Here is an 18,139-nt window from a genome sequence, read left to right on the forward strand (position 1 = left end):
ATTATCTTTTTAAGTTCATAGATTATATCTTCCATCAATATTATTTCTTTAATTCAAATTTAAATCCTTTTAGTAAATTTTATCATTACACTCGGTTACTTTTAGCTACTAATTAAACTAGGTACTACTATTTGTGGACACTAATATATAAAGCCCTCGTCACAATCCCAATTAGTTACTTGGTTTATAATTTAATTTTGTTATCTACTATAGATTTTAATTCTAATTATAATACTTGCTTGATTTGAATTTAAATATATCAATGAATTAAGTCTTCAACATGTTAGTTAGAGTTATCTATGTTTTCTAAATATTAATTCAGTGTATGTATGAGATTTGTCAATGTAAGTGTGTCGCTCAATCTATTAAAAATCATTTTCTAAGGGTCTTATTGTGATAGATCATAGCAGTGATGATAGATCCGAGATATGAGGAGAGAGATAAGTCTTCTGAAACTTGGCCTTCTGTGAATCACTAATGCAATGAGTCTCTTGAGACTTTTGACAGTAATTTCTTGGTTGATTAAGGTTCACCATCAAATTGATTTGATAATGCGAGGCTAGGATGTAAATTTCAACGATTTGATTAAGTTGATGCCTCTCTTAGTGTTGTAGTTATTGTCAATTTATCTCTCTTTTTCTAGATTATTTTGCAAACATAGCATTTGAGCATTAATTTATAGTAATTTATTTATCATTTATATTATGTACCATATCTTTATATTATTATTTTTATTATTATTATTTATAGTTTCTATTAATAATAGCATTAGTATATATTTTAATTGACAATTAAAAAATTAAAATAAAATCATAACAATACATTAATTTATTGATTTTATCATAACATTAAACAAACAATAATTAATAATTAAATAAATTCATCTTCCAATTTTATAGCACTTGAAGAACTCTTATTGCACTTAATTAATAATTCTTAATTTAATTATGTAATATTCAAATGAAATTGTCATCAAAGAAAAATTAAAGAATAGTTTAAGCGATGATAAGGTGATTTTATGATATTTACAGTGTGTTTGGTTGGCATGAATGGCTATTCCATTCATACCTTATTCAACGCAATAGATTTATTCCATTGTTTGGTTTAACTGAATGAATGAAATGGCTGGGTAGTATTATGGCCTCATTTCGACATCTCACGGAATACCCATTCCGTGTTACAACTAAAGAATAGTCATTCCAACCTTTCACTGAATAGCCACCAATTTTTTTTTTCAAAAACACCTCAAACTAAAAACATCATATTAACCACAATTTCAATTTATGAATTATAGTTATAGAAGAAAAATCAAGAAGGAACAAAAATTGAAACCCAAATGCTACGATTAAATGCTTTCCCAACTTCAATTTCATCCAACAATGTTGTGTTCACAACATCAAAACAAAGTCTCCTCTACTCTGACACGTCCCAAACCCAGTAATGAAATTTAGAAAACAAAACAAAACAACCCAAATCAGAAAAAAAAAATTTATGATGGATAGTGAGATATTAACATAGGGGAGATTTGCATACATGGATCTATAGGTTTTGGTGGGTTTTGGTAGGTGGAGATAAAGCTTTGGAGAGGAAGATACTTGAGAAAAAGAGAGGATCAGAGGAAAAAAAGAAGAAGAGAGAACTAGATAAAACTCCAGATAAAAGAAAGAGATAAAATCTCTAGAAAGCTTTAAATGGTTTTAAGATCAGTTGAATTGTGAATACTGGGACAATTAGGGTCCCTAGAAAGCTCTAATAGTTTTAAGATCAGTTGGATTGTGAATACTAGGAACAATTAGAGTCCCTAGAAAGCTCTAATGGTTTTATTTATAATTGCATTTATTTTTCTTTATTATAATCTTTATTATTTTTATTTTTGGTAAGGCTGTTCTTTTGCTATTACGTTTTGTTTGGCTGTATTTTTTTCACACTTTATATTAAATAAATCCAATTGGTTATATTCAAAAGCAAAATATATAATAAAATAATTTTAAATATGATTTTTAGTTTTATTTTTAAATTTAAAAAATTAAATTTATTTTTAAATAATGTTTTTATTATTAAATATAAAATGCTAAATTATTTATTTTCAAATATTATTTTTTGACATATTTATAAAGTTATTAAAAAATAAATCATATTTTTTTAAATTATATATTAATTATACTATTAGATATATTTGTAATATACGTTACTAAAATATTAGCATTTAATTATAATATTAAAAAATTCTAGATATTATTTTTCTTATTTTATGAATTTTGTTAATCAAATTAAATTTATATGAACATTTAACAATAATAAAATAATAAAAATACTATTATTAAATTGTAGTTAATAGCTATTATATTAAAATATGATTAAATTATTTATTTATTATTATCATTAAATTATATTTAATAATAATCTTATTAAAGTTTAATAACAATCACAATAATCATCTATTTCAAAAAATTCTACTAAGGGTACTCCAGTCATTTCAACTTTTTCTCTTATACTATTACAACAACTATTCCACTCAACCAAATATAAGAATATTATTATAGCTCTATTCCATTTCATTCAATTAAACAACTGAATTACTGATTACAGCTCTATTCTATTACAGCCAACCAAACGTGTTGTTATATTTTATTTTTATTCAAACTATTTTTAAATTTTTACATTTTATGGAACCAAAATTTAAGGTATGATATTTAGAGATGTTGTGACAATATTCAAATATCATAAACAATTTTACGAATAAGAATCAATGTTGGTCGAAGATTATAATGAGAATAATCAATAAAAGAAAAAAAATCAAAATCAAAGATGATGATAAAAAATACATACTAAAGAAAGAGATGAAGATTAAAAATATTTAAATATTAATGTAATGGTGTTGCTCTTTTTGTTTTTTTTTATACTAATTTTATATGTGATGTTTAAATAAAACAACTAAAAATAAAATAAAATAAAAATTAAAGTTGAGCTTAAAAAAAATTTAGTTATCATTACTTTACCACTCTATTAAACAATTCCTTTTATAAATATTATTTTTTCTAGTGATTTGATTTAAAAATAAAAACTAGTAAAAAGTTGCTGCTTTCTCTTCTCTTCATGTGATTAAATCATGACTTGTAACAAAATTACATGTTAAAGGGAGCATAAATATTGAATTAAATATTACTAGGAAAATAATCTGTCGGAGTTGAAAAATGGTATCTTAAAGGGAGCATAAAGGACAATATATGCATGTGTACGGCGAACGAAGAAGCATAAAATCATTTAAAAAATATGCCATCGAGTTTTCGCATAGTGACAAGAAATGTATCCATATATTATTAAATATAAAGTCCATTTCGCAGCCCTTGGCAATCTTGAAAGCCAAAATTAATAAATGAATAGACCAACATAATGGCAACATATATGCTTTGGTATCTTCCATATATTGATATATCAAATAAATAAATAAAAATTAAAGAAAAAAGGCTCTTTGTCTTTGCATGTTATCATCATGTTTTCCGTTGATCCGCAACATCACCTTTAAATTGATTCTCCCTTCTACTTACACTTGAGCTGGCATGAGAAAGTGCAAGATCAAATATATTTATATATTATTTCAAATATATGGAAAAGATAAAATTGTAGGATGCAATCACCGTTCATTTTTTCTTTTTACCTTTAATTAGGATTCTTTTATCCAGAAAGTTTGATATAAATCATATTCTACACGTTATATATATTATATAACTAGTTAGCTGTAATAAAAACGTAAAATTATAACTTTACCCTCTCAAAGATTTATAATAAAATTTTGATCCTAAAAAAATCCTGGTTTAGTCCCTGCTATGAGGCTATATGCATACATGCATGCATGCATGTATATTCTTATCAGGTCGATTTTGTGTTTCCGATGCACTTGTCAGCCAGTTTATTAGAAAGATAGGGTATTTTGTACATTAAAAATTTGGGAAAAAATACATACATCTCTGCATTCAACAGATTAGAAAGATTCAGAACTAAAGCATTGGTGATAATGGATAGCTTCATAAGCCTCGGAGGAGAAAGATATACGACAACTTCATTGAAGAATAAAGTTTAAAACATACTTTTACAATTGTTGGTGGTTTGACATCTGCAAACAAGCAAGCAAATCGACTGAACAAATAAGAAAAATCAAGAAATGTTAGCATCAATGTCAAGAAAGAAAGTTGGACATATATATGATAGAGTAGTTGAATAGCAGGGCAATTCTCCTTTGGCGGATGATTGCACTACATTTTTTTCTACTACAAAGTGTGCAATGTGCACTATTTCATCTGCCAAAGGAGAATTGCACCGTTATTCTTCTCTACCCTTAGGATGTCCTTGATGGTCACAGCTGTGCTTGCGTTTTGCTTGGTCGAGTCGAATTTCGACTTATATTTCTGCATTATTCGCATTTCGATATGGATATGCGATGGAACTGAACTGGTATATGCTGAGGTCCATTCCTATACAAAAGCTTGCTTCTCGCTATTGCCATCATGGTCCCCTTCATCAGTCTCCTTTCAACAGCCTTTTTCTTTTTCCAGAACTTGATTGTGTTCTACAAATGAATTTTATATTTGTAAGCATTATTCTGAATATATTTACATTGTGAAACAATCAAAATTAAGTCAGTTTAGAAATTGACATACTCTTGCTCATGGTTTTAGTAGGCTAAACAACTGTTAGTTTTCCAATGCAAAAGAAACTGAATATAATTGTACATCCTTAATGGATGCTTTTCCTTGACTTGTTCTTTCAATGAAATATACAGCCTTTGTAAAAGCAAAGGCCACATGTATTGTTGGACCACATCTAAGGAATGCTTTAGGGTCATATCTGGCTAGATCTCTGTATCCCTCTGTGATGTTATAAGAATGACAAGATCATTACAATAGATGTTGTTTGTAGATATTGCTAGATTCTTTAGATGATGCTTCCCTTCTAAACCAGTTTCTATCTTTCTGTTCCTTGCATGTAAATGAAATATATAACGGAAGGGTGCATTAAGGCATAAGACTATAGTTGTCGATGGATTAGGCATCTGCTAAAGGAGATTCTCGCCATTTCAACTGTAACTCTTTTGTTTTATTCCATGCTCTTATGCAGTCTTTACTGATATTTTTATCATTTGCACTCTGTCCCTTCACAACTTGTCAAAGGGCGGCTTTTTCTTTTACAAGAGCCTAGAGGAGGGATTTGAAGTCTTCAACGTGAACAATAATTCAAACAGATTTCTTATATTACAGGAAAATGGAACTTAGTACAATTATATCTGACATTGCATTTTCTGCTGAATCCATGACAGGAGAAACGCTTCTTCTAAGCATAGGATTAAATTCAGAAATTTGTTTAGCCTAGATGAAAAAGGCAATTATTAGCACTCTGGTAGATTAAGAATTCCCAAGTATTGCCTACTTGCATCTCTATATTAATAACATTAATTGCTTAGCTGCAGGCACATTAACTAAAGCAGTGAAACAAGCAAGAAAACAAAGCCTTCCATGTCGTTTTGATCAATAATATTGTCAGTATTGGTTTTGTGAAATAAATCTACCTTAATCCTAATAGAACTAAAACTGCATTCATAGTCTTGTTTTAGTGCAAACAAGTTATGATGAAACGATAGTACTGATTTAGGACAGGGGAATCATTGTGATCATTGTGTGAGTGAATGGCAGGGCAAATCTCCTTTGGCAAAATCGAATTATGCAAAGAAAAGCACATCCATTTTTGCTTAAGGAGAGTTGCCCTGTAATTCCTCAACTCCAAATCTATCTTGCTTCCAGCATCTGATACAAGTTGTTTGGCTGACTGTAAAGAGAGATTCAAGATCATTATTTATAGTGCTCAAACCCCATCTGCTTTCTTTAAGGAAATAGACGATACTTGTCGAGTAAAATATTTTGGATATGCCAAAGAAAGAAATGGCATATGCCAAGTCAAAGTTTTAAAGATTCCCCATTTCAATCATGGGATGGTGGTCCAAAATATTGTGTATCTGCTTTCTCTTGAAAAAGTGATGCCCCCCCTTTTATTTGGAGCAATTTTCACAATTAACAAAGCAGTTGATCACTTTGCTTATTTAAAGATTTAATGAAAAAGGAGGTAGCCATAGCTATCTGTCAAAGACAAGTACACGACAAACATGGGTATATCAAATAAAACAATTACAAATATTTAAATGTCAAACAAGCTAGTCAATGCCTTGCATTAAGAAAACTTCTATCCATTAAAATTGTTTATTCATCTTCCAACACTTTTAGGGTTCCAAATTTATTTATTTATTTTCAGTTATATCAGTTGTCTGAGAACATGAGAACGGTTATATATTAAGGAATATTGTATGAGCATATCAGAGGTGGATGCTTATATGCTAATGGAAAAAAAAAGGTCGACATATGCGTAACATGCAGGAGCACACGTAAAAACATGCAAACATATATCAAAAGAAAATGTTGCTTTACTCTCTCCTAAACACACGAAACACTATAGATCACATAAGCAGGAGGACATGCCACTGGTTCTTCCTTCTCCATGCTTGACGATATTTCCTTTTCTCCTGTAACTTTTTTTCTGAATGGTACCTAAACATTATTGAGACAAAAAGGAAGCACCGATATTCGATACTTTCCTTTACCGTAAATCTGGTTTCATACAATTTATTATGACCCTTAGAGGAGTGAAGGGGCCTTAAACTGAAGGACAACATACATTAGCCAGGAATGTTGTTGACGTACGTAACACTTTTTGTACTATTTTGATAGCCTTTAATATGAAGTCATAAAGAACCTTATTACAATATCTTCCTTTCGGTGTCCCTTTAGTCTTATAGGGTTCAAAGGATTTATTATTTCTTAAAGCATTGCCTAATGGATACAGCTATCTTACAAAAGAAGGGGTCAAGTGGATAAGCTAAGAATATGCTATTGCAAGGACAGGGAAATGCCAGACTTTTCACTGGCCTGTAAATGAAGTGTTCATCAGCTCAAAATTGTACTTTCAGGTACCGGGTACAGATACATTACTGGGCAACTCAGCTTTGGCAGTATGTTCCTCAAGGCTGCTCATAGGTCGTCGGCTTATGAGACGGTAATCAGTGGTAATCTTATTGCCAAAGGAGATTTGCCCAGCGATTCAGCTGTACATTCTTCAGTCTACTTAATGGGGATAAATTCATGTTACTACATCCTAAACTCAGAAAGAATGATATCTAGCTTTATACTATAATCCTTTTATATCTAGCATTATACTATAATCCTTTTACTCCATTCTATATCTCAGTATGCATTGAAATGTTCAACAAGGTTCCTATTTCTGAAAAAGGTTACTATTACTACTTTTTGACTAGTCTGCAAGTATTAATTAATGTTCTGAGAGGAAGATTTATATCTAAAGGGGGGAAAGAGAAAGTAAGCCAATTTATTTAATTAAACTAATGCCCAAATTACTAATGTTCAGTTATTCACACGCTGAACAGTGATGACCCTGGTGATTATATACATGGGATAGCGAGGAGTAATCAAGGAAATATGTAGGTGTCCATGGGAAGTATTGAAGCAATGGTTAGCATGTAGCAATCACATGTTTTATTATTATTATTATTATTATTATTATTATTTGGATGTAATGATGTAACTTAGTTGTATTCCAACTAAGTTTGTTAGTGTAGTAGGTGGTGATTTATTTTAAGTGGATGTAATGATGAAACTTAGTTGTATTCCAACTAAGTTGTCAAGTTGTAAGCTTGTATAAATAGGCTTTATGCCATTTTAAAAAAATATGAATGAATTCAATCAAGATTTCATCCATATACTCTCTATTTTAGCTTTGCTTAAAATTTATTTCATTTTTCTTCTTTGTTTCTGCCGCAAGTCTCAATTCTTGCTCGGCAAGCTCAGATGTTGAACCTTGCTATTTGTTGCACTTAGCTCCAACAATTGGTATCAAGAGCCTATTTCTTAAGGGATCTGTTATACAAATTCATGGCTTCATCAAGCTTTTCACCAGCTACACCTCAAGTCTTCAATGGAGAGGGCTACCACATATGGGTGGTTAAAATGAAGACCTACCTACAAGCTTTCGATCTGTGGGAGGTAGTCAACTCAGATGTTGAACCAGAGCCACTTAGAGGCAATCCAACAGTAGCTCAAATCAGGCAGCATGCTGATGAGGGGACCAAGAGGCACAAAGCCATGTCTTGCATCCAGAACTCAGTGTTAGATGTGATTTTCACAAGGATTATGGCCTGTGAATCACCAAAACAAGCCTGGGACAAGTTGCAAGAGGAGTTTCAAGGGACAGAGAGGACAAGGCAGCAACAGTTGCTGAACTTAAGGAGAGATTTCGAGAATTTGAAGATGAAGGAAGAAGAAACTATCAAGCAGTACTCTGACAGGATTATGGCTGTGGTTAACAGCATTAGGCTCCTTGGAGAGCAGCTCAAGGAAGCTAGGATAGTGGAGAAGGTTATTGCAACTCTGCCCGAGAGGTATGAGGCAAAAATCTCATCTCTCGAGGACTCAAAGGACCTGTACACCATCTCCCTGACAGAGTTGATCAATGCTTTATATGCTCAAGAGCAAAGAAGAGCAAGCAGACTGGAGGAGCATCAAGAATGTGCCTTTCAGGCAAGAACAAACACTGCCTACAAAGGCAAGAAGGCCTGGAGAGACAAGCCAAGGACTGATGTTGCAAGAAAAGAGGGTCAGACTTGCAAGCACTGCAGAAGGGCTGGTCATCCAAAAGAAAAATGCTGGTTCAATCCAGATGCTGTATGTCAGCATTGTAAAAAGAAGGGTCATGTTGAGAGAGTCTGCAAGAGCAAGGCCAAATCAAGGCAGAGTCAGTTTCAACAGATGAAAGCTGAGGCTCGAGTAGCTAAGGAGGACAGTGACCAAGAGGAGCAAGTCTTTGCTGTGTTATGCTCAGCTGCTCAAGAAAAGTTCTCATCTGGTTGGCTTCTAGACAGTGGATGCACCAACCACATGACACCTGATGCTGCAATCTTCAAGTCTTTAGACAGAAGCTGCAGAACTAAAGTCAAGATAGGAAATGGACATTTTATTCAAGCTGAAGGCAAGGGTGATGTGCTGATATGCACCCCCACAGGTGCCAAAGTGATTTCAAATGTGCTTTTGGTGCCTGAAATTGACAGAAACCTGCTCAGCATAGCTCAGTTGCTGGAGAAAGGTTATTCTGTTGTGTTCAAAGACAACCAATGCCAAATCAATGATCCAAGTGGATCCAAGCTGATGGCAGTTCCTATGGCTAATAAGAGCTTTGTAGTTGACTGGACCAGTGAGTCAAACATTGCCTACACAGTTACATCAGATGAATCCAAGCTTTGGCATCAAAGACTGGGACATGCCAACTTCAGATCGATGGCTCGAATGGTCAGAGAGGACTTGGCTGAAAACTTCATCAACTCAGTGGATCATGATGATGTGTGTGAAGTGTGTCAGCTAGGAAAGCAGGCCAGACTCCCATTTCCCTCGAATCAAGCCTGGAGAGCCTCTGAAAAACTCCAACTGGTGCACACTGATGTGTGTGGCCCTATGAGGACTGAGTCATTAAGTGGAAACAGGTACTTCATACTGTTCATTGATGATTTTTCAAGATATTGCTGGCTTTACTTCCTAAAACAGAAATCAGAGGCGGCCTCAGTGTTTTGGAAGTTCAAGACTGCTGCTAAGACTGAAACAGGTTGCAAGCTGAAGTCCATAAGGTTTGATAATGGGACTGAGTACACATCAGCTCAGTTCCAAGCCTTCTGTGATAAGGCAGGCATCAAACATCAACTTACCAACACATATACACCTCAGCAAAATGGTGTAAGTGAAAGGAAGAATAGGAGTTTGATGGATATGGCCAGGTGCTTGATGATTCAGAAGAATCTGCCTAAAGCACTATGGGCAGAGGCAGTTAACACTGCAAACTACATTCAAAATAGGCTTCCAACCAAGGCCTTGGATCAGAAGACTCCATTCGAAGCCTGGTTTGGATTCAAGCCATCACTGGCTCATCTGAAGGTCTTTGGATGCATCTGTTATGCTCATGTACCTGCTGTCAAAAGGGACAAATTGTCTGAAAGGGCTCGACCTGGTATTTTGGTGGGCTACAGCACTGTTAAGAAGGGCTATAGGATCTTGGATCCTTCAACAAAGAAAGTGTCAGTCAGTAGGGATGTGGTATTTGATGAAAAGTCATGTTGGAACTGGGAAAAACATGAACCTGAGGAAGTTTCAGAAGGACTTGTAGCAGATCAAGCTGAGCCAGATCAAAATGTTCCTGAAATGGACATTGATGATGAACCAGTTAGAGGAACAAGACCATTGACTGAGATTTATGAAAGAGCTCATGTAGCCATAGCTGAACCAAACAATTTTGAAGAGGCTGAAGCTCAGCAAGAGTGGAAGCAGGCAATGGCTGAGGAGATTAGCATGATTGAGAAGAACCAGACCTGGGAATTAGTTGAAAGGCCAGTCAAAAGGAAGATAATTGGGGTGAAATGGGTGTACAAAGCCAAGCAAAATGCTGATGGTACCTTGAACAAACTGAAAGCAAGGCTAGTTGTCAAGGGGTTCAGTCAGAGGTATGGCCTGGACTACCTGGAGACCTTTGCACCAGTGGCCAGGCTAGACACCATCAGATTACTGATTGCCTTAGCAGCACAGCTCGAGTGGAAGATCCATCAACTCGATGTGAAATCAGCCTTTCTGAATGGTTTCTTAGATGAAGAGATCTATGTTGAACAACCACAAGGGTTTGAGATAGCTGGCAGAGAGCATATGGTCTACAAACTGAAGAAGGCCCTATATGGCTTAAAACAGGCTCCAAGGGCCTGGTACAGCAGAATCGATGGCTACTTGACTAATTTGGGATTCGATCGAAGCAAGAGTGAGCCAACACTGTATGTCAAGAAGCAAGGGACACAAACACAGCTCATTGTATCCCTATATGTTGATGACCTGCTGGTGACAGGAGGAGATCGAGCAGTGCTGGTCGATTTCAAGACCAAGATGCAAGAAGTATTTGAAATGTCTGATCTAGGGGAAATGTCTTATTTCCTTGGAATGGAGGTGACTCAAGCACAAAATGGGATATTTCTAAGTCAGAGAAACTTTGCCACAAAGATTCTGACCAAGTTCTCCATGCAAAACAGTAAAGCAACTAAAACACCTGTTGCTGTTGGAGAAAAACTATCGAGCCAAGGTGATTTTGAGAAGGTTTGTGAAACAACCTACAGAAGTCTAGTTGGTTGTCTGTTATATTTAACTGCCACTAGACCAGACATAATGTATGCTGTAGGATTGCTCTCAAGGTTCTTGCATTGTTGTAATAAAAAGCATTTACAAGCTGCTAAGAGAGTGCTTAGATATGTCAAAGGCACTTTGAGCTATGGTTTAAAGTACAGTAAGGAAGGAAATCTGAAGCTGGTTGGCTACACTGATAGTGACTGGGCTGGCTCGATAGATGACATGAAAAGCACCTCAGGGTATGCTTTCAACCTTGGTTCAGCCATGTTTTGCTGGAGCTCGAAGAAGCAAAGTCTGGTGGCTCAATCTACTGCTGAAGCAGAATATGTGGCAGCTGCAAGTGCTGTCAACCAAGCCATTTGGCTAAGGAAAATCTTAGCTGATTTGAAAGTGCATCAAAAGGAAGCTACTGAGATCTTCTGTGACAACCAATCTTCAGTTGCAATTGCTAAAAATCCAGTGTTCCATGGAAGAACAAAGCATTTCAGCATCAAGTTGCATGTTGTTCGAGAAATGGAGCAAGCTCAGGAAGTGAAGCTGATCCATTGTAATTCTGAGGATCAACTTGCAGACATTTTGACTAAAGCCCTTAATGTCACAAGGTTCGAATGTCTAAGAAGGAAGCTAGGTGTTTGCTCCATGCAAACCAAGGAGGAGTATTGAAGCAATGGTTAGCATGTAGCAATCACATGTTTTATTATTATTATTATTATTATTATTATTATTATTATTATTTGGATGTAATGATGTAACTTAGTTGTATTCCAACTAAGTTTGTTAGTGTAGTAGGTGGTGATTTATTTTAAGTGGATGTAATGATGAAACTTAGTTGTATTCCAACTAAGTTGTCAAGTTGTAAGCTTGTATAAATAGGCTTTATGCCATTTTAAAAAAATATGAATGAATTCAATCAAGATTTCATCCATATACTCTCTATTTTAGCTTTGCTTAAAATTTATTTCATTTTTCTTCTTTGTTTCTGCCGCAAGTCTCGATTCTTGCTCGGCAAGCTCAGATGTTGAACCTTGCTATTTGTTGCACTTAGCTCCAACAGGAAGTCAGGTTTTTCCATGTCTATGGTGAAGCCAATAAAGCAGCAGATTTCATGTCAAGATGGTTTTCTGAAGTAGAATTTGATCTACACATCTACGATAATCCATCTCAAGGAATTACTAGTGTTTTGCTAAGTGACTCCGCTGGTATTACTTTTGGAAGGATTTGCTTGCTGTACTAGTCTGGAGTAGACTTTGATCTACACATCTATGGTAATCCATCTCTCTAGGCTACTTTATTTTACCCCCCCAAAAAAGAACTAATGCCCAAATTTTATGTTTCTTACGGGTTCTCAACTCCAAAAATGAAGCCCAACGTTCAACTGCTAAACCATAACTTGACATGCTTTCAAAGAGAATGTCAAATATCACAGGGAAAATGTCTGTAACACATTAACTTATCTGGAATTTTCATAGTACATATATGGTTAAATGTAGACAAATATCATATTGATTTCAAGTGGTTTAAAACCTAAATTCATTGGCTTATTTTCACCACTAGGTCCTAGCTAGCTCCTGGAAGACAGTCAACTAACCATGAAGAAAACATAAGACAGAAATCAGTCATTGCTTGGCATGGTTATCAACTCTTGTCCAATTAATGAACTTTAATTACATTATACGTGTATCAGATAAAAAGATAGAGTTTGTTCAAAAAAATAAAAAGATATCGTAAAGGAAAAGCTTGTGGCAGAAGGGGAAAAATATTGAGCAGTTTCTTCTCTTTTTATTTCATTTCCTCGATAAACAGAACCAGTTCCCTGTTCAGCTGATACAGTGAACTGATTGCCAACTGCCAAGCACAAATAACATACATAGTCTTTCCCTATCTTAAAACAGACTTAAAACTGGAGAAATTGGCATAGATTCACCTATGGAGGGATTCTTGATGCAGCTGGCATCTCCAAGATGGAAAGGGTAATCCTAGGAACAATTAACTTAGTGTTGAACAGTATATGGGTTGTGGAGGGTGATGAACACACCAAATGCTTGAGCTGTAACTAATCAGCGATGAGTCTCCTGGATCAGAAGAATCTAGAGATGATAGTCTGATGATGAAGCAACGTTAATGCTGAGAGCTCCATTGAGCCTGATGATGTTTAGAGATGTGGTGAAATGACAAGATTCATTCTCATACTTCCTTCGGCTTCTAACCATATCAGCATTTATATTTTGTTTAAACCCTCAGTTCCTTGCCTTGGAAATTTGTCAAACTGATAATAGCTGCTGTATGCAAACATTAGTTGAAAAACAGATTAAATTGTGACAAAGGGGAGAGATATTAAGACTAACCAATATCCTAAGCTGCTCCTATAGTATTTGCCTACCATTTCAAGGAAAGGAGCAAGCAATAATGGAGAAGTGTAGCATATATAAATATGGTAACTGCAGGAGTGAATGGCAGGGCAATTCTCCTTTGGCAAAGCCAGAAGTTTTAAGTAAGCCATGTTCTTCTCTGTGCCAAAGGAGGACTGCACTGTTATTTCACAACTGCACATATGTGTTAGCCGGTCATCTAAGCACAGCAATTGAAGAGACATCTTTATACCACATAATGATTCGCACCTGAACATGGATATGCTGTAAGAATTCATATTTTGGGGTTCCTTTTAAGTTAATGGAGTTATGGTCCCCGTTATCTTTTAACAATTGATTTTACCATTGGGCTAGCATTCACCCCCATCAAATAAGAGCATTACATGGTATTTTCGGGGCCAAAACATTAGCTACAACAAAGCCAGGAAATGAATGTTTGCATTTGTAACCATAGTAGGTACAAGTTTGTTGTTTCTTGGCCTTCAGTTTCCTTCTAGGATCACTTCTATAGATAGAACCATATATTAAGCACAATTATGCGTCACTGCTTTTTAACTTATGGAGTTCCGTAAAGATTTCCAAAATCCTGAAAACATATATTTTATGATGAGTTTGAATACGACACGAAAATAAAACATATTTAATAAACACGAAATTAAAATGATAAATCTAGTATGATTGTTTAGACACACCTATAAAACACATTTTAAAAATATAAATTACTAAAGATATTAATTTTAAATGAATTTATTTTTTCAATTATAAAATTTGTTTGTTATACTTTTAAAATTAAGTACAAGATTTTTTATAAATTTAATTTTTACAATTTTAAAAGTAAAACATTTAAAAGATAATGTTAAAAGAAATAAAATAAAAAAATTGAAATTAGTTAAAATAGAATAAAATAATTTCATTTAAAGTTAATCATAAAAATAAACAAAATGTTAATATAAAACAATTTTGGGTAAGTTACACTTATAAACACCCAACTATTGCTAAATTTATTTTTTAGTCACTCAATAATGAAAAGTTACAAAATAGTCATCTAACTATTTGATTGTCATTTTTGGTAGCCGTTAAATGAGTAATGGAAGATGACGTGACAGCTTTTGAAGTTGACATAACAGCAGCTTTATCTTCAACATTTACACATTTTGTAATTTGGTCTTTCTTTTTTTCTTTTTTTTTAGTTTTGCTTTTCTTTTTCATCTTCTCATTCTTTAAAATTGAACTTCAATGTCACAATGAAAAATAAGATTGGAAAAAAGACCAAATTACACAATGTGTAAATGTTGAGGATTAAGTTTTTTAGAATCAAGATTAAATTGATACAATGTATAAATCTTGAGGGTTAAAATTGCTATTATGATAATTTTAAAAGTTATCAAGTTATCTTTCTGTTGGTGACCAAAAGAGAAAGAACTTAATAGTTAGACGACCATTTTGTAACTTTTCATAATTAAATGAGTAAAAAAATTACTAATATTTGAGTGGCTACCAATGTAGTTTACCCAAAAAATTTTAATATCTTTAATAATATAATTGATTTTATTTTTTATTTTATCATGAATTTGCAGGAACAATTTTCTTTTTACTATTTCAACCTCAAGCAAATTTAAATTTTAAAGATAGTATCAATACTTATAAATTTGTGTTTGAAGATTGGTGTGTATTGTTCGTTGACTCGTGTGTCTTTGATTTGAGGGTTTAAGTACATGGCTTTATAAATTTCGGTACAATTTCACCATTTTTATAAATTTCGGTACAATTTCACCACTTAGAAACGATATACGTCCAAAAAAAAAGAGATTATAATTATAGCTAGAAATTTTCAAAAACTTACTAACATGTTGGATCTATCCTCTTAATCCTTATATACAAACTTAATTGATTTTACAATTTTTTTCTATTTGAAGGAATTATTGCATTTTTCTTCGAATTCATTTATTTAAGAACTAAGAATTAAAATCCTAATCAAACTTTAACTCTTTAATAAATCTACCTATCCATATATATTTATCTTAGGCAAAGTTAATACATATATATAATTAGCTAATAAAATTCACCTTCTTGCTTATAATCGAAAATTAAAAGCACGATGAGAATAATAAAATATATGTTTCATGCGTATAGAACTATGGGGTTTAATTTATCGAGAGGTTGCTCTTTGTTCTCCAATGTTAGGCCATGGTTGAAGTTATCCACAAGCCAGATGATGGTACATTGGGACCAACTTCCCATTAAGATATTGAGTTTAATCTTGGAGCAGATCGTATCCAATTCAACCTTGTTTGCAAGCAATGGAGAATATATAAATACAAAGACCCCTAGTTGGTATGGCTGATGCTCCCTTACGATCCAAATTGCCCATATTTGAGATTCTATGATATGCGTGAGGGCAAAGTTCGTAAGCTGAATCTCCCCAGATATGCACAAGGAGGTTGGATTTCTGCGTTTTCTAACGGTGGCTTTTCTTCGCTATAGGCACCAATGTTGATGATCTGCAACTATTCCTGTATGATCCCATCTCAAGGGCTCAACTTCCACAATATCACATTTTGAAGATAGTTTTGGGGACAAAGTCTCTGGATGGTCTCTGGATGGAACCCTGTTGCCTGCATAATAGCTCAAGTTGATGCTTCTTCCTCTGATGCATCAATGCATAGTTGTGGCAACATTCGTTACAAACAGCAGCATTTTGGCACTGTGTAGACCAAATGGTGAGAGGTGGACCATCGTTGAAGGGCTATTAGCGGATGGATTTTATTATGGGAACTTCTTCTTTGATGAAGAATTATATGGCTACCGTTTGAGTATAGCACCGGACCGGGTAAATAATATTAATGAAGCTCCCGATTTTCAAACTCATTCCATAACTTTAGGAAGCCAGGGTGATCGTGAGAACCTGAAGCTGATCTGTAACACACCTCCACCAACTTGGTTATTGTATGCTGAAGATGCGGATGGTTTAACTAAGTATCACAAGGACTGCCTGGGATGGCCATATTTCGTGGAATCAAATGGCCAACTACTGATGGTTACTGCTATAAGAGATTGCATAAGCAGTTGGCATGAGCAAGAGGTGGACATAAATCTTTTGAGGTATTTGAAGCTGCTATATTCCAAGTATTCAAGATTCAAACTGCAACCATGTGTATAACGAGGATAACCGATCTGGGTAATCTATCATTATTCTTGGGAACGGGGGCAGCAGAAAATCCTGATAAATATGATAAGAATTGCATTTACTTTTTACAATACATGGATTATAGCTATGAGAATGAGTATCCATTAGTTTGTCGTGAAGCCGTTGTTTATTATGTTAATGATGGAAGCATTAAACGTTGTATCCCAAGCATTAAAACTGAAAATCCTTGTTTATTCATGCATTGGTTTTCACCCGTATCAATTCTGGAGTATTTGATTAGTAGTTTTCATCCCATATCAAGGCTTTATTTACCATTGCTTCTTAAACCCCAAAAGCATTTTTGAAGTAAAAAGTTAAAGCAATTTCTTTTAGCTTTTGTGTTTGGCAAAAATGCTTTTAGGAATAAATTATAATTTTAACCCATTTTATATAATATTTATATGGTATATGTAATTATTTTCTTATTAAAATTTATTTTATATATAATATTATATATTTAATTTTTTATTGATCATATTTTATTACTTAAAATATAGTTTATATATTTAAATTTAAATGGATGAATAATTAATATTAATTGCTTAAAAAATATTTAAAATTTATATTTCATATATTAAAATATTAACAACAAATTATAATAAATTATTTTTTATATTTGTCGAAACCATCTTTTTATTTCAAATTTTAAATTTAATGAAAATAGGGGAATCGACTTTTTGAAGATAAAACATGGAGTCGCCATCGATCCCTTTGTTTTGGTGTGATCAGGTCACCTAAAAATTTAGTTATTTTAATAAAACATTTCTTTTTTACTAAAACAACGATTTTCGTCTTACGACAATATGAGAAAATGGGTTCGGGAGTCGGTTACGCATGAGGAAGGATTAGCACCCTCACTACGCCCAAAATTGGTACCAAACCGATTAAATATTGTCCTTATGTCTAAGCTAAAAAATGTTTTTGAAATGTGATTCTCTTTTGATAACATTTGAATAACCCGAGTTAGTCACCAAAATTCTCTTGCCTAAGAGGAATATAGGACCACATCCAGCACGATAGGACATAATCCTTTAAGCCCTCGAAAACATGATGAATTTTGACTTCCAAAAATTTATACGTTGAAAACCGTAAAAGGATACCCAATTATTTAGTCCAACGAGAAAATCGAAACCCAGCACAGTAGGGCACAGTTCTTCGAATTTCTAAACATCGAGCATTGCCTTATTTTTTAGAGTTTTGAAGAAACATGAGGGAAATTCTAAAGGGGATGTTCGATTATTTTGAACCAATAGGAAATTGCAACCCAGCATGATAGGGCACGATTCCTCGAATTGCCAAACATCGAACATTACCTTCGT

At 33.7% G+C, this 18,139-nt stretch overlaps 1 long non-coding RNA gene across 1 annotated transcript; it reads right to left on the minus strand.

Moving 5' to 3' along the window:
- Window positions 1–13,021: 13,021 nt before the first annotated feature.
- LOC121229390 (uncharacterized) lies at window positions 13,022–13,922 on the minus strand. The gene is made up of 2 exons (XR_005927128.1): window positions 13,610–13,922; window positions 13,022–13,540 (listed from the first exon to the last, which is right to left on the minus strand). It is a non-coding gene; the product is annotated as an uncharacterized lncRNA (long non-coding RNA).
- Window positions 13,923–18,139: the final 4,217 nt, after the last annotated feature.

Source organism: Gossypium hirsutum, chromosome A05, assembly GCF_007990345.1.
Source record: "Gossypium hirsutum isolate 1008001.06 chromosome A05, Gossypium_hirsutum_v2.1, whole genome shotgun sequence".
NCBI lineage: Eukaryota > Viridiplantae > Streptophyta > Magnoliopsida > Malvales > Malvaceae > Gossypium > Gossypium hirsutum.